Here is an 18,048-nt window from a genome sequence, read left to right on the forward strand (position 1 = left end):
CCTTCTGCGCCAGTGTCCCAACTACTTAGATAGCAGCCAAACGCTGCCTTACCTGGCTGTGAAAGGGTAGAATAATGATCTGAAGTATTAGCATTAGCATCTTCTCCAGATTTATGTGTGCATATTTGTGTATATGGTTTTCCTGTGAATAATGGAGAGTTCTGTAATTGACTTAACTGAGAGGTCAAGAAATGATTAAATCTATGTTGCTATTGCAATCATTGGAAAAAGGTTGATGTTTGGGTTAGAAGAGAAAACTTTACTTACTTATTTGATTGAAGACTTATGTTTTGTATCCATAGCCAGTGTTTTGGTCCTATTATTTCTATCCCATCCTCTACCTTCAAGTAGAAGATGAGGAATAGACCTTGTTCTTCAACTGCTTGAATGGACCACTCACTGTTGATCACAGCTCTTGAGATGTTTAAATGCCACTTGTGTCCCTGAATAGTGGGCTCAGGTGTCTATAGAAGAGACGCTTGTGGTGTTTGTGTCCTCTGTAGCATATAGGAAGCCATTCTTTTCAGTGAATGAAATAATGGAGCATGTTGAGAATTGTATTGCAGCGAGTGGAGCTCTGCATGCTCTGATCAGGGGTACTGCTATTTCAGAATTCAGAGGCTGCTTCTGGTTCTTGGGCCTCTGTAGTGCTGGAACTGAGGCTGGCTCCAATAGAATTAATGAATTCCTAAGGAAGACTTGGGCCTTATTATAGTAAAGCAGTTTAAAAGTTTATTGGTGAGACAGGCTTCTTACAGACCATCACATTAACTGGCACTTAACGTAGGGCCAGAGTGCTAAATGATACATGAATAGAACAGTGGTTGAAGTGTCCGAAAGGTAATGTCTAGAATGAGCCACGTGGCCTCCTCAGGCACTGTGGTTGGTAGGTGGAGGTAGTAGCCTGATAAATACTTGTTGATACGATAGCGTTTGTCTTGGTTTTTCAAGCCTAAATACATGAGTCTGGACCATAAAATTGTAGGACAAAGAGCTATACCTTAACACATGGCCATGCTTGAAACCAAGAGGTTAAAGACCTTGGTCAGGAACACAAATGATGTGGAGTCTAAGGCACAGCTGACTGCCTGTACAGTGTGCCAGAGACAACAGTTAAGAAGAGAGAGTGACAAGGGTGTTCACTGTAAATGGGAAAGGTTAAGATGTGAACTTGAAGCTACGTTATGGTGGCACATGCTTGTAATCTAAGAACTCTGGGGGGTGGAAGCCAGAAGATAGAAAGTTGCAGTTGCAGGCCAGCCCAAAGAGACACTAATTTAAAAAAAAAAAAAAGCCAGGTGCTGGTGGCTCATGCCTGTAATCCTAGCTACTTCGAACTGCCATCCTCAGATCTCAGCTTCTTGAGTAGCTACAGGCATGAGCCACTGGTATCTGGCCATACATATGTTTTAGACATAAAGAATTTGGGTTCTACCTGCTGGCTTCATTTCTGTTTGTTTTAAACATTTGAAGTTGGATATTGTCATGTTCTAGTCCAGCTTGTATGGCCTTGGATATACACTTGTGATTAATTGGCAAGGTTTTGAAAGCACAGAGGCTAAGAAGAAAACAAGGCCAGTGGGTGTGTGAATATACTGGGTAGGGGGGTGGAGGGGGAGGGAGGGAGGGTTAGGTGTGTGGATGGTATTTTTTAACAGTATTATAATAGATGAGTGATTTCTTTGGACTATTTTATATGTAAGAGCATACAACTGATTGGAAGGCAGAAAACCTTGAAATTTAGCTCTTGAATTATTCTAGCATCTATTTAAATATAAATGAGATTCTTGTTCCAGTGTCTTGAACTTAGGGCCTGGGTGCTATCCTTGAGCTTTTTTTTTTTTGCTTACGGCTAGTGCTCTACCACTTGAGCCACAGCTCTACTTCTGGCTTTTTGGTGGTTCATTGAGATGCCAGCCTGGCTCTTCACACCATGATCCACAGATCTCAGCTTCCAGAATAGGCAGGATTATACGTATGAGCCACCGGCACCTGGCCATATAAATGAGATTCTTAATTGTACAGTTATACTATCCTGGAGTAATGTAGCTAAAAGCCAGGAACTTCTTCACAGAGCTCCTCTTCTGTTACTCTCCCAGCAAGTGCTGCTACTCTGATAGATTTGCAGCTGTACTGCAGCTGGGCACAGCTGTGTGCCAAGCCCTTGCTGTATTCCTCCCTGCAGCTCATTAGAAACCACGAGTACCATGTACGAGACAATCCCAGGGATGCCGTTTAAGTATGAATTTTCCAAATTCTTTCTCCACTTGCTCTGATAATTCTCCCTGAGACTGGCATCTGTTTGAGAGCTGGTTGGAACTGGTGTGTTTCAGGTAGGCTGAAGGCTTGGGAGAAGAGAAGGAGTTGGGAACATGGCTTTGAATATTATTTCTGCACTTTCTGCAATACATATAGATATAGGGAACAACTTGCCTTAACTCATCAAAGTCTGATTGCTCAGGGCCCAGTTCTAAGAGCTCTCTCTTTGCTATTTCCTGGGTCTTCAGCTGCTCTCGTCTCTGGACTGGCCTTATGTTTTTCAGTAGTTGGTTCTGTATTTAGGAGATAGAATACTGGCTCTTTCTTTTTCCTATGTGCTTTGGAATTTTTCTATCGACATCCCCAGGTGTTAGGTGGGGAACGGAGATGGGTATGGAGAAAAAGCATTCTGACAAGTCTGTGGGAAAATAATGAAGGTCTGAAATTAGATCTGGTGGGAAAGAATGAAGGCTCTCCTTGACTAGCCGAACTAGGGGTCAGAGTAGATGAGATAAAACAGGAATTCCACGGTCGGCCTCCTTGGAGAGTAGATTCCTAACTGCAATGTGCAGCATCTACCACTAGATGGCGATGACGGCCTCTTGGCCCAGGTGAGACTGGGGCTCTCCTTCCCACCCAGGGAAGGTCACTACTGGAGCATAGAGTTGAATGGGTGGGACAGCTCTTCCCTAATTAAAGCGTTGTATTACCTGTTAGCTGTTAATCCCATTGTAAGAAATACTGGCCTGTAAAAGGGATCTAGAAAAAGTCCTGACACAATTATGTGTGGACATTTTTTGTTTTTGGTGCTGGGACTGGGGCTTGAACTCAGGGTCTGTGCACTGTCCCTGAGCTTTTCCACTCAAAGCTGTCCCTCTTATCACTTGACCCACATCTCCACTTGTGGCTTTTTGCTGGTTAATTGGGGGAGATTAGAGTCTCAGAGTCTTTTCTACCTGGGCTGGCTTCTAACATCAGTCCTCAGATCTCAGCCTCCTGAGTGGTGAGGATTACAGGTGTGAGCCACTGGTGGCCTGCCTCTTCTACATTCTTGACTCTTAAAGTGAGCATGCGGCTTCATGTCCTTGACAGGGTTTGGTTTGAGGATTGGCATGGGATCTGTCTCCCTTTGACCCTGTACTCAAGGCTGACTTCTAAAATGGCCTTTTTAACCTGTCAGAGACATTGGTACAAGGGGAGAGAGCGTAGGAGAAACAGCTGTTGGTGTTGGACATGCGAGAGGTCAGTTCTTCCTTTGGGTAGTGGTGTTGGGGGTGGAACACAGGATGGTACTTGTGTAGTGTGCATGCAGCAAGCGGTGTACCATGAGCTCCACCCTTCAGGGTGTAGACCAGCTTCTTAGAGGAAGCTGAATGGGGGGGGGGGGGCAGAGAGAGAGGTAGCCATGGTTGATTCGGGCCAGTTGTTTAGTATCACCAGCTCCTGAGGCTCCGTCATCATGTGAAGGGCAAAGGCACCTTGATTGTGGAGAAGGATGCCGGTCTGATTCCTCAGGACAAAGTAGGCAGGAGACCCCAGGGTTCCCACGAAGATCCCGAGGGTGCTGTAGGTTCCGAAACTTGCTCAGCACCCCCAAACTAGTAAGCTGGCGCCGACAGACCCAAAGCTGGCCTTGGCTGATGAAAATGTAGCCCCATTTCCTGTTTGTAAGGGACATGGGGAAACCCTCCAGAGGATTTGCTTGGTCCCTCAATGCTTTCTGCCATCTAAATTGGCATACACATTTAGGGAAAGCTGGCTTTCCTTTTCAAAAAGGGACATTCTGAATGGCTGGGGGACCCCGGAAGTTTCCAGGGTCTCCCTTCTTGCTAATTTTCATCATGTGTGCTTGTGTGGTGGGAGGGGGCGGGGCTGAGCCGTGTTGTGTGGCTGTGCTTTGAACTCCTTTTCTCCTGTGTGTGTGTGTGTGTGTGTGTGTGTGTGTGTGTGTGTGTGTGTGTGTGTGATCTACAAAGTTCCTCCTATAGTCATTGGCTGGGTCGCCTCGGCTGAGCTGTTTCTGCCCTCCCCACATTTGAATTTGCTTCTGATTCGAGAAAGGCAGGCAGGCAGGCAGGCAGGCATCAGCAGCCTGTGCCAGCCCAGGCAGGCTTCGGCACGGCACACCCGGCCCTCTGCAGCTGGAGCGTGCAGGCTGGGCTGTGCTGGGCTGTGCTGGGCTGTGCTGAGACCCTACCTGGGCCGTGCTGGCCCCGCCCCCTCCCCGGCCCCGCCCTCCGGCCCCTGGCTCTGGATCACCTGCGGGGAACAGCCCGGCCCGGCCAGGATCGCTCTCTGGCTCTTGCTGTCGGCAGGGGAGACAGACCAGCCATCTGCACACGACCCGCGCGCCTCTCTCCCTGCCTGGGGATTGGTAAGTACCACCACAGGCTCCGGTGGGTTTTTCTTCTTCTTCTTCTTCTTCCTGCTGGGTCTGTGAACACCACCCAGGAAATGTTCTCTTCTCCTGGATCCATTCGCTTTAACCTACACATGCCAGAAGGTGCAGGGGGTGGGCACTTCAGAAACTTGCTTTTTTAAAAAAAAATGTCTGTGAAGCATTGTGTTTTTATGGTCTTCCAGAGTCAAAAGGTAGACAGTGAGAAATGTTCATGGCTCGGGTGTGCAACCTCTGGTTTGGCTGGAAACCTGTGTTCGGTGTTAGTGCACTGAGAAATCATTATACCCACCACGCCCCGTGCCTCCTCCACCCCTGTAGGAACCAGTTATGGCTTGTGTTCCTGAAAATGTCAGAAATAGACACACTGGAGGGATCTGCCACAGCACAACTCAGAAATTTGGTCCAAAAATTCCAGGTGAAATGAGGACAGATCTTGTGTTAAATAGGTTTTTCTCCCCCCCCCCCCCCCTCCCCTTTAGACTTCACTATGTATTGGTCTAATTTCAGGCATGTCGGTCACTATGGGCCATGTTCTACCTCTTACGGTTTCAGATTTACCTCTGGGGTACACAGACCTTCTTCGTTTGTGTGATCCCTTTACAGGAAATGCTTGCTGACAGTCACGTGACACCTCACTTGGCTCTTCCCATGTGTTCACCGAGTTAATGATTTTGCTCTTGTATGGATAGACATCCGGTGAAGAACTTAAAGAGAATGGGAGATGCGGTACTTGCGAGCTAGAGGGTATTCATTTGCCTTCTCTCATGCTCTTCAGTTTTCAAAACCTAGAAACTTGTACCCCCTTTGGGAAAAACTAAAACAGGTACTTGTATTTCCTTTAAGTCAGAAAGGACTTGGGGTAATGTCATTCAGTAGCACAAGGCAATGGATTTTCCAGAATCAGCTGCCTTCCCATTTGACATAGGTCATGCCAGCAGGGAAGGTGTATGCAGCTCTCCTTTTCTTCTGCTGTTTATGTATTTATTTTTACTTTGGCCACAAATTATGCTCTATGGCTAATCACATAATTTGAGGACAATTGAATTATGTAATGCCGGATGGAAAACCAGGGCCATGAAGCAGGGTAGGGAGATTGTATAAACAATGAGAAAGTCTCAGGCTGCCTTAGATCAAGGCTGAGCCAGGCGCCCGCATGTTCTGAGTGGTGGGGGAGGAGAGGGAGAGGAGGAGGAAGGCCCAGGCCTGGGTGGTAGCATTTGAAAGGATAGCAGAAAGAACTTTTGCTAACAATCTTCAAAATCATGGTCATTTATAATGTCTGAAGTTGAACTGCTGACCCCTGGCATCCTAATGGGGATGTCTTATGGGCCTCATGAGTTGGATCCTTACATGTGGAGGTATTAGCAGAGCATGTGCATCATGAAGAATGTGCCATGCTTTCTGTGTCCGATTTGGAAGTGAGAGCCATCTCCTTTCAAGGAGATCATTGTGCACCACAAACATTTCCTTACCTGTAAATTGCTTTGCACAGGAGGTAGCAGGTAAACTCTTTTTCTGGAAGCAGAAGGAACAAATAAATCTAGGAGAAGAGGAAGCAATGTGTACCCTTCCCCAAGTTGACCCTGTTTGTTTTTGCTCTTGCTTCACCTTTCATATCCCTTTCTCTTGGCATAGCCCAAATGGTACGTGTGGCCATATATTTTTTTCAACCTGTGAACTGTCTCACCTCTCACCAAGAGACTTGAGCACCTGGTTAATGATCTTTCAAGAAACTGATTCTAGGCCTTGATTAACATTTTGCTTGCTTGGGACTGCCCAGGCTGGACTCCGCCATCTTCCTCCAGTTGAGATTCCTTCCAGCCGTTCTGCTGCCCACCTGTAGGAACTGGGTAGAGCTGGTTCTCTGGTTATGTGTTCTTGCCCTTGCTGGAATTTGAACTGGGTCAGATGAGGAGGAACCACAGCAAGCAGCGGCTTCTCTCTGATGGGGGATTCCCAGGTGGCTTGTGAGCCTTCTGGTGAGCCTGCCCTGAAGGGCTGTTGGCCCCCCTTCTCTCCCAGTGGTGGCAGCCATGGTGTTTGGGGTTTTGGGTTTCCCAGCTACAGGTGAGAACTGCCTGGATCTCTTTCAGCCTTCCTGGCAACCATCTGCTCTTATCCCCATAACCTTTGACCCTTCTCTTAATGGAAGTTCTGTCTGCATGGCCTTCCAGTCCAGCCCATATGGCAGGTAGAATTCGCTCTTTCTCCTGACCTAAATATGTAGTGATGATTTCTGCAGGTTCAGTTGAGACTGCCTAAAAAATAAGATAAGCAGATTTCCTAGTCATAAAAATGCTAGGTGCCAGGTGCTGGTGGCTAATGCCTGTAATCCAAGTTGCTCAGGAAGCTGAGATCTGAGGATCCTGGTTCAGAGGCAAAGGCAGCCAGCCAGGACAGGTACATATGAGAGAGTCTTTCTCCAATTAACTAGCAAAAAGCTGGAAATGAAGGTGTGGCTCAAGGGTGGATAGAGCATCAGCCCTGAGTGGAAAAAGACAAGCAAGAGTACATAGTTCTTGAATTCAAGCCCCCAGTACACACACACACACACACATACAAAACATAGAATAGTGGCTATTTGTATGACTTCTTTTTTTTGGGGGGGGGGGTGGTCTGGTCATGGGGCCTGTACTCTGGGCCTGGGCACTGTCCCTCAGCTCTTCAGCTCAAGGCTAGCGCTCTACCACTTGAGCCACAGCGCCACTTCCGGCTTTTTTATTTTTTCTGCTTATGTGGTGCTGAGGAATCAAACCCAGGGCCTCATGCATGCAAGGCAAGCGCTCTACCACTGAGCCACCTTCCCAGCCCTATTTGTATGACTTCTAAGGGACAATTGAAAAAAGTTGAGGAGAATCATTGAATGGGACTAACGTGTGATCTACCCTAATTTTCCCTTGGGACCTTCTCTATCCTGTTTAGTGGTTGAATGTGGAAGTATTCTTCTCTCCCCTCACTTCTGAAAATAGAATGACAGGTAAGAAATCTGGGGACATTTGTTATACACTTTCCAAGTGCACCTTTCTTCTTTCCCTGGCCTTACTTTTATTTTCCAGAATGGGTACTATTTTTATTGCGGGTGGCCGAAAGATCCTGAGGCAGCGTAGGCCTCCGGGCGGGGTGGGGGTGGGGGTGGGTTGGGTGTCCGCCGTGCTCGGAGCTGTCCTTGTTGGCTTCTCTCCCAGACCAAGTTTTGCCTGAGGCCTGGCTGATTTGGCTGTTGGCGGAGTAGGCTGGGATGTTTATTCTAGAATCCTGGATGGATAGGATTGAGTATGATTTCTAATCTGAATTCTTTGTGTCAAGGGAATTATTAAATCTAAATGGTATTTTTATTGTTTAGCCCCCATTAATTAAAAAGAGAGAGAGAGAGGAAAAGTATGACTTAGCTTCTTTGAGCTTCCTTAGTGATGGTAGTTCTGAGACAAATACTGGTTTATATGGCTGAATAAAAGGGTTTTAAAAATAGTCATTTAATCTATATTGAAGTCTTATTATAGACACACATCTCATGAATTGTTTAAAAGCAGCGGTTCTCAATCGGTGTTTCCTCCAGGGGCATTTGGCAATATCTGGAGACATTTTTAGTTGTCACAGTTTGTGGGGGGGCGGGAAGGTGGGCGGGTAAGCAGGTGCTGTTGGCACCTAGTGGGTGGAGGCCTGGATGCGGCTCTGCTTTGTGTAGTGCTCCCTGCACACAGGTATCTAGTCTGAAGGTCAGTGCTGCTGAGACAGGACAGCTCTGCTCTGGAGAATGTAAAATAAGCCAGTTGCCAGTGGCTTATGCCTGTAATTCCAGATATTCAGGAGGCTGAGATCTGAAGGTCTTGATGTAAGGCCAACCTGAGACTTAACAGCATAAAGCCACAAGTTGGAGCTATTAGCTCAAATGGTAGAGTGCTAGCCTTGAACACAAAGAAACTCAGGGACAGTGCTCAGGCCCCGAGTTCAAGCTCCAGGACCACCCACTCTCCCAAATGGTGGACAAAAATAATGGTGGAGCTTATAAATAAAAAATTAAGGCAATTGGGGGGGAGGGGATGGGAAGGGGAAACAAAGGAGGAGGCAACAGTGCTTGATGTAATTGTAACCCATCTGTACGGTATTTTCACAATAAAAAAATTAAGGCAATAAAATACCTTTCAAATTCAAATTACTGGCAGTGTACCTAATTTGAACCATAGTTATTTGAACCATATTTGAACCGTAGTTATTTCATATGTTCCCCCCCCCCCCCTTTGTTTTGTGCTGGAATTGGGATTTGAACTCAAGGCCTTTATCTGTCCCTTAGTTTCTATGTTCAAGCCTAGCACTATACCACTTGATCCACAGCTCTGCTTTGGGTTTTTGCTGGTTTTTTGGGAAATGGGAGTCTCACAGACTTCTCTGCCTGGACTAGCTTTGAATTGCAGGCCTCAGCCCTCAGCCTTCTAACTAGCAAAGATTACAGGCCAGTGGTACTCCCTCCACCCCAACCTTTTCTTTTCTTTCTTTCTTTTGGATCTTAATCAGGATGGAGCCCAAGTCCTTGTGCATCCTAGGCAAGCATTGTGCTCATGAGCATGAGCTACCTCCCCGATCTCCTCTTGGTAGTTTTCCAGCCACCAGCCACCTAGAAGTCTCCCTTGCAGGAGGGGCAAGACAAGCTGTCTACCGTGCTCTCCTTGGCTATGGCCAGCTGCCACCTGGTCTCTCAATGGGCCTGGACTGAGTTCCCCAGCCCTGCGCTGTGGATGGATAGCAGTAGATCCATTGCTTGCATCACGGTGAGGCTGAGACCACCTCAGAGTTAATTTAGCCTCACATGTTCCCTGTGGAGATCTAAGATACCAGCCTAGACAAGTTAACTTGCCGGTTCTAATTCACTCTGTTGGCATTTATTTTTCATTTCAGTTCTTTGGGAAAATTTGCCTGTTTAATTAATTCACTATTCAGTTAATCATGTACTCATTTCTGACACCTTTTATTGTCACCCTGCCTTGCTCTCGGAATTCTTCCACACTTCTTGACTCCTTAATTAGATTAAAGTAACTTCGGAGATGGGATAATGGCTTCTAGACTTTTGGGCCTCCCTAGTTCCTGAAGAAACATTCAGTCAGTTTCAGATGCCAGGACCTAGGTGTTGATCTGATTTACTGACACCACACTTGACCCGACTGAGCCAATGAGGAAATAAAACTGCCCTTTAGGGCGTGGCCCTGAAGTTTGGACTCAGCCATTTTCACATGGAGTACCTTGCTGTGTATTTGAGAAGGCCAAGTTTTCTGAGGTGGTGATTTTTTTTAATAGTGCTGATAAAGCTGATGTACAGAGATTATAGCTTCGTAAGTGAGGCAATGAGTGAGTTTCTTTTTAGACAATGCCACCCCTTCCTTGGCTCTCTTTAGTATTTTTCCCTCCAATCTCCCCCCGAAAGTTGTATGTAGTTCATTTTTGAGGTGGTAATTCTTTTTTTTATTATTATTATTATTTTCAGTAGTTGTACGAAGAAGTTCCCATTCTACAGAAGAGTATATGAATTCAAAATGTCTGACAACATTGTCAGAGGTGCTGATTCTTAATGGAGGCAGACTGAAGTTCACTTGTTAAGGAGCTGACTCTGTGGTGTTTCATCCAACATTTTCCTATGGCCTCAGATGGCTTTACTGTGTTGTACGGTTGGAGTAGAGTACACCAATGGCCATCTACTGATGACTTGTGCGGTGCTTTGCGATAAATAGCCATTGGTATGTGTCATTCTTTATTTCTGTCCAGGCATCTTAGTAGGAAGAAGCTGGTTCTTTCTCCCTTGTCTTGTGGACTCCATAGACCCTCAGGAATCTCGTGCCGCTCCAGTGTGCTCCGTGCAGCTGTGCGTGGTCTGTGAACTTCTTGGAGCGGAGGGATGTCAGACCCTGGCCCACATGAGCCCAGGTGGAATCTACTAGTTAGCTGGATTCCTGGGGTCTGTTTTGCACAGTCAGGTTGGGGGAGGGCTGGGCTGCGGGCATCCAAAGTGGATGCAGCAGTGTAAACAGGAGAGTGTAGGCTCCCTTTCCAACAAGTAGATGTGCCAGCCTGCCTGTCCCCACCCTGCCTTGACCTCCCCCAGAAGACTCAGGATTCATCCTCTCTGTGGTGGGATCTGTCCCTGGCGGTGCCACCCGCCATTCCTGCCTCACACATGCCACACAGCCCTCATCACCTTCTTGGTTTACCCAGTAGCCAGTACCTCACATCTCTTGCTTGGCTAGTGTTATTCATCCATTACTCTGTTCATGTTAATGTATACATTGCCCATGTATTTACAGTTAACCGTTTATATCTCTGTGGTCTCCATCCACCGGGTCAACCAAGGTTTCAGTCAGCAAGATTGGAAATACACATGTTAAAAACATTGTGTGTGTACTGAGTATGTACACACCGGTGATTCCCCAAACAAGAGAGCACAATGACTAGCCATCACGCACATTTTGTTAGGTATTATAAGTCATCTCGACATGCCTTAAACTCTGCCAGAGGTCAAGCATAGGTTCTGTGCAAATATTGTTCCAGTTTTCGGTAGATGACTTGAGCTTCCTCATAGTTTGGTGTCCTGAGGCTGGGTGTCCTGGAGCCAACTCCCACGAATTCTGGCTCAGCAATAGCACAGAGATAATGCTCAGTGCACACAGCTTCCTGCACATTTTCTCATCATTGATGTTAATGTACTTGCTAGACTGTACATGGCCCTGTGAGCTGGCTCTGCGTCTGCGCCCCACTGCTGCTGCAGTGGTGTGTGTGTGTGTGCGCGCACGCATGCACACGCGTGTGTGCACATACACCCGGGCACACACGCGGATGCATCCCTGCTTGTGTGTTGGTAAATGTTGATATTCAAGCTCAGTGCACACTTAAATTAAAAGATCGTTGCAAATTACTCCTTACGTTATCTACAAACTGACTTGGTAGCCAAAGTGATTTCAGGGAGTGAAGTCACTGACATAATAAAAAATCCCTTATTATTGGATTCAGTATTTTCCTGACTCTTGAATTTTAATTTCAAAGGGTTAATTTTGATAGGCTGCAGTAATGTTCATTTATAGGTGCATAATGATGTTTAGCAGACTATAGAAAATATATTAGCATAGGAATATGTAATTTTGGTAAATGTACAAGAGGAAAGAGGTTGGATTTTTTTTTTTTTTTACTTTTTTTAAAAAAAATTGAAGATGGCTTTTTATACAAAGAAACAGATGATCTTTTTTCCTAAACTATGTTGGCTGCATCCAAATTAGTGAATGTTAAAATAACTATGACTGGAGAAAACATTTTTCAAATTCTTTTTGCTTTTTTTTTATAATTAAATGAAATTCTCCACTTGGTAGTTAATCTCCAAGATAAATTCAGTCTTGCCAGACTGTCTGAGAAGATTAGTGAATCAGACCCTAAAAGCTTGTAACATTTGAAAAATAACATCTATGTGCTATGATTTATTAAGGGAACAATTAAAGAAACTTTTCAGTATTTCAGTATGTGCTAGTCAGTCTTACCTGCTCGGTCTAAGGGAATCCACTTCAAACCAACTGTTAGAAAGAAGCTTCTAGCACCCTTAGTTTCAGAAAATGACTTACAGTAAAAATAATAAAAGTAAAAATATAGCCAAGGGCAGATAGCTTATACCTGTAATCCTAGTTACTTAGGAGGCTGAGTTCTGAGGATCTCAGTTAGGAGCCAGCCCAGTCAGATTCTTCTCTTCAATTAACCAGCAAAAAGCCAGAAGTGAAACGTGACTCAAGTGGTAAAGCTCCAGCCTCGAGTGAAAAATCTATGTCAGCATGTCAGGCTTGAGTTCAAGTCCCCATATGGGCAGGAATAAATGAATAAATAAACATTTGGCAGTTATGAATTGAGAATCCTTGCTGGCTTTATTGCCCAATTTGCTATTTGACACATTTATAGGTGTCAATGCATTCATACAACATAACTAACAGTAATCCATTTATACTAAGCATTTATTTTGTATAGTCTTATTTTGCCTCAAAGACAAGTTGATTATATATAAAACCAAAGGGATTAAAACTAGTCTTTGGCTTCAGGATGTTTATGGCTTAGTAGAAACCTTGAAATCTCCTGGGCAGGGCTTTTTGTTAGGCCAGTCCAGCCAAAGGAACAGCCACTGAAATAAGGAATAATAATACAATCATTTATTTAGATGTACATTGTTCTTGCCATTTTATAGCTATTTATCATTCTGCTGACTGGTGGCAGATTGTGAGGTGTCTGTGAATTGCATATGTTCCTAAGCTTCAGTCAGTCTTCTTTAAAATTAGATTTTGAATTTCCATAATTTTTATAACACTGAGGACTCATTATATGAAAGGTTTTGAAGTTTTGCACATCCTCCTGAGGGTCACTTATGGAAAAGGTTAGAAGCCAAGATGGTGCTACAGAGCACAGCAGAGAATGGATTTAAAAAAAAAAACAAAAAACAAACAAACTTGTGACATGACATAAAACTCCCCAACTTGGAATCAGATGGGCCATAATAAAGAGAAAACAAAAAAATTTAAAATAACAAGTAGGAAAAAAAAGAATTCTGCATCACACCAATAAAACACAGCTGTTAGAGGCAAATATCCAGTAGAATGTGAAAAATCTCAATAGAAGATGTTTAGACCAAAAACTTCAATAGAAGATGTGTAGACCAAAAGTTAAATTCATTAAATAAATTAAACAACAACAACTCAATAACAACTACAAGATATTCTAAGATCTACAAAAGGCAGCAGGCACATAGAGTCAGTTATGGGTATCTTTTTTATTGGGACTGATTTGCGTTTCCTGCTCTGAGGGTATTAGTCCTTTTAATTCCTCACAAACGAATGTGGTTTTATGGTGGGTCACTGCCCAGCTCGAACTTGGATAGTTGGGTCTGCAGTGGTGAAGCCTGAGCAGTTAAGCCCTTAACTAACGGGCAAATCTATTTATTGTGTTTGCAAAAAGGCATAACAGAGATTAAAGGAAGGAAAATAGAGTCACCTGGCAAAAATATTTGTTTGCCCTTTTTCAAAATTAAGGAAGTTATATTTGGAAGAAATGTTTGTTATAAAAATATCAGAAAGTTTGTTTTGTAATCCTAAGGAGCATGGGTTATTTTGACTAGAGCGATGGGGAGGGAGGGGAGAAAAGAAGAAGGAAATGCAGAGAGAGAGGGGGGAGAGAGAAATGGGGGGAGAAGGGGAAGAGAGAAGAGCAAGAAGCATGTCAGTTGGAAGAGGGAAATGAGATGATTAATTGGAGTAGGGTAAGAATAGAAAACATGTAGGAAGGAGAATGTTGAAATTTCAAGGCTATCTGTTAGTCATTAGCTGAAGATTGATAGAGAAGTAGTAGAAACCACCAGTAATGAAGACAGGACAAAGGGTCCCATCCTTTCCCTTGCCTTCAGGTGGAAAATTCTGAATATATTCCAGTTCAGTCCTGTTCCCTCTCACATCTCTTTCTGCCTTCTTTGTTGAGGCCAATCTGCCCCTATTCCCTGTACAGATGTTCACCTATTTTCCCTGGGCTGTTTTCAGTGACCCAGAGTCTCAGTGTCCCAGTGTCTGGGTCCCTCCTCGCTCCCTGTGTGTGAGGATGAACCTTGCTTACTTATGTGGTGGAACCCAGTTCATATCCTGAATGGAAATAAAGCTTCCTCATGAATGGAAATAAAGCTATTCTCAGAAGAGAATTGGGTCCGGGATCCCCGGATCCCTCCCAACATGACCGTGGCTTGTTTCAGCTGTGCAAAGTCAGTTGGCAGATTACACCTAGTTTCTCCGTCAGATGTAATCAGTGTCCTGTTTACAGAGCTGGGTTTGACTGGAGGGAGGCCTGGGCTGGGGGGGTGTGGGGGGAAGCAGCACCGCTGCCTAAGGAGTGGACAGATTGGGCTGTGCTGACATTGAGGTGACTTAAGCAGAGAGATCTGGCAGCATAGCTTGAGCTAGGTGAGAGAAATAATGGACAAAAGAATGGAAGGAAGGAACACATGGGGCACTAAGGGTGTGGAAAGTCAAGCAGAAGTGACTGCTGAGATGTGTTACATGTGAACGTTTAGGGTACGAATGGCTGTGTATTGTTTTCAAACCCTCCCCATTCTACAAATGCAACCGTACTACCATGCAAGCAAGAACAACTTTCCTCATGCCTCCATGGGGTTTGTGGTATGTGTCACACCCCTGCAGTAGTTGGATGAGAAAGTGGAGCGATTTCAAGGCACTCTGCATAGTCCCTCCTTGAGACTGTTGATCACCAGTGTTCTCTAGAATCACCCAGTGGGCTCAGATCCCTGAGTGAGCCCCAAGTGGACGTTTCTATGCATTTCTGGGCTTAAAAGCAGTCATATCGATGTCCCTGACTTGACTGTGCTCACTCATGTCTGCACTAGTATCTGGCCTGTGGCTGGAGATGAGGGTCTGCAGATGGCTTCAGCAGGATAGAGTTCAGTCTTATCACCACTGCTGTTCATGATGATGAACATGGATGATGGAGCATACAGGTTAAGGAGAAGTTCCCAGAGCACTGGAGACTCTGGGGACATGAAATGGTTCCTGTCACAACAGATTTCTGCTAACACCAGAGCTTGAAAGTAACATTTTATTTCTTGGGATTCCCTGGAGAAAGCATTCAGGAACAAAGTAGAAATTTTAAATAGCAGAAGATCCTAAGATTTTTTTTTTCTGTGTGTTTTTGTTCTCACAAGGACTTCTGGTTAGCAACCCAAATAAAAGTATTAGCACTCGCCAACAGATAAATGATTCGCATGTTAGTTGTTTACATATGAGTCACAGCTTTTAAACTGTGTTCCCTTAAGTAGGCTGAGCTTCCTTCTTAGCCTGTTGTCATAGGGTCTAAAAATGGCAACGGTGAGTCTGAATGCTTTCCAGATCACAAATGCCAAATTAGTAGAGCATAAATAAACGTGATTTTCGTGGAGTGTCATTTTCAAATGCCCCCAGCCAGGTTGGGACCAATAATGTTCCTCTGTAGGGGGGTTAAGGTAGTCATAGCAGCCTCGCTTCTGGCCTCAGTTTTCTAACTAGGCCAGAGTCTCCTCCTCTGCCTTGAGATACACAAGACTCCATTGGCCTCTTCAGCTCCAGTTTTTGAGTTGGTGGCATGGAACCTGTCATGCAGCGATCTCTTCTTTTTGGGGGGTAGGGTCCTGTCGTGGAGCCTGAATTCTGGGCCTGGGTGCTGTCCCTCAGCTCTTCAGCTCAAGGCTAGCGCTCTACCACTTGAACCACAGTGCCACTTCGGGCTTTTTTTCTTTTTGCTTATGTGGTGCTGAGGAATCGGACCCAGGGCCTCATGCATGCAAAGCAAGCACTCTACCACTGAGCCACCTTCCCAGCCCCCAAGCGAGCTCTTCTTACAGTGCACATTTCTGCACCTGCCAGGGCAGCAGGTTCTGCAGGATTGCTTCTGACTTCCCGAGAGTTCTATGATGACTTGGGCAGATGATGCTTCTACTTTATTAGGTCACCTTCAAGCCCTGTGGTGACCTGAAATGGAACCGCTGCCATCCAGGATCCTGTGGTGGTTTGGCTTTGGAACTTTGTCCTCATGAGAGCTGAAAGGTTGAAGAGAAAACTAAAAATACATTTTGGCTACAGAAATTATTCTGTATGTGTGTGTGTTGTATATGTATGTTTTAAACCTTTTTTAAAAAATATTTTGCTTGTGAAACCAGTCATTTCCCCAAAATGTGAAATTCAGGGTGAACATATGACCATGGTTTTGCTTTAATTTGATGGAGGCAAGGTCACCTCCTTACCCTCCTCGCCCTTCTCCTCTTCCTCCTCTTCCTCCTCTTGCTCCTCCTCTTCTTCCATTGATTTGCTAATCTCTTGTCCTAAGAATGCCACAGTTTCAATTTGCATTGTGGCCCTTATAATTTTCATAGCAAGTAATTTTTTATCTTGTTCTCTGAAAAAAATTCTGCATATTATAGAATACACCACCTAGAAAGGGAAACTTCCTTCAGTATTAAGGAAGATAAAAATAAACAAAATATGCATTGAAAACATTCAGAAAGTGAGCTAAATTAAAAAAAAAACTTGGAGGACTGGCTAGGGAAAGATAAAAGCTGAAAGAGACAATAAATTTAAAGGCGAAATAAACCCAGCATCTGGTTATTTGGAAAGACCAATGACAAGCTCCATTATCCTAGCAAAGAAAAAGGAGAGCAGAAATAGCTAATAGGAATGAGAATGGGGTCGGGGAGGTGGGGACTAATAGGCTTTGTATGAACATGTACATACAACTCTAGGCACCGCACTTAAAAACATAGGGAAGATTTCTTAGTAAAATACAAATGACCTAAATTGACCCAAAATTGAAGAAACCGCTCATCATAGAAGAGATAGGAAAGATGCTTGAGAGTACTATTGAGAAAAGCAGTGAAACTCCATGGATTCTTTTTAGCTGAGTTTAACCTTAAAGAACATAGGTTTTTAGTATTATTTGTACTACCCTGAGACTTACATGAAATGTCTCCTGGTTTATTTTGTGGAACCAGTATAAGTTTTTTAGATTTTATTTTATTGTAGAGATGCTGTACAGGGAGTTACAGTTACTTGAGTAAGGCAATGAGTACATTTCTTGTCGAGCATTATTACCCCCTCTTTTGTTTTTCTCCTACTATCCCTCCCTTCCAAACCTCCCTTACTCCCCTCTCCCCAAAGTTGTAAAGTACATTTCCACATAGTGTCTTATGATTCTCATTGTTGCAATGGGTCATCCTGTGTGCTTATTTCAGCATTTTGTTATCCCTCTTCCCCTCCTCAAATTAGACAAATATATATACAAGAAGCAGAGTACCAAAATCAAATACAGTGACAACAGGGACATACCAAAGGAGGAAGAACATACGAAAGAAACCAAAGAAAATCACATAGTACATTAAAAACAACATCAAAGAAAAACCTCTTGTTCATTTCACTTAGCATCATCTTATGGTCATATGTATATAGCTTTTGAGCTTTTCTGCTAATCTGATAAGCTTTTCCTAGACATATACTAGTTACCGCATTATAAGGGAAACCATGGGCCCTGTATTTCTTTGGGTCTGGCTTACTTGACTTAATATTTTTTCCCCAAGTCTTTCCATTTCCTAACAAATGAGGCAATGTCATTCTTTCTGATGGAAGCATAGAATTCCATTGTGTATATATACCACATTTTCTTGATCTACTGAGGGACATCTGGGTTGGGAACTAGTATAATTTTTAACTAAAAAGAAATCTGATCTATTTTAAAGAAGAAAAGAATAGACCAATATTATTTAAGCAAGTGAAGACAAATTCACAGTATTTATAGCATATGAGCTGTACATCCACAAGCTAATGCACTTTAACTGGTATGTGTTTTTTACCCAGTAA

The 18,048-nt window shown here is 44.1% G+C and overlaps 1 protein-coding gene across 3 annotated transcripts in view; it reads left to right on the plus strand.

The window, feature by feature from the left end:
* The window catches only part of Nedd4l (NEDD4 like E3 ubiquitin protein ligase), a 306,373-nt gene that overhangs the window by 112,155 nt on the left and 176,170 nt on the right, over positions 1-18,048 (plus strand). Inside the window, exon 1 of one of the 3 annotated variants that reach the window (XM_042675090.1) lies at positions 4,544-4,633. The exons of the other annotated variants lie outside the window; for them this stretch is intronic. The gene's annotated coding sequence lies outside the window, so the exon portion shown is untranslated. Of the gene's footprint in view, positions 1-4,543; positions 4,634-18,048 lie in introns of those variants that run through there. 3 annotated transcript variants of the gene reach the window in all.

Source organism: Dipodomys spectabilis, unplaced genomic scaffold (genome assembly GCF_019054845.1).
Source record: "Dipodomys spectabilis isolate Male_0828 unplaced genomic scaffold, ASM1905484v1 ptg000024l, whole genome shotgun sequence".
NCBI lineage: Eukaryota > Metazoa > Chordata > Mammalia > Rodentia > Heteromyidae > Dipodomys > Dipodomys spectabilis.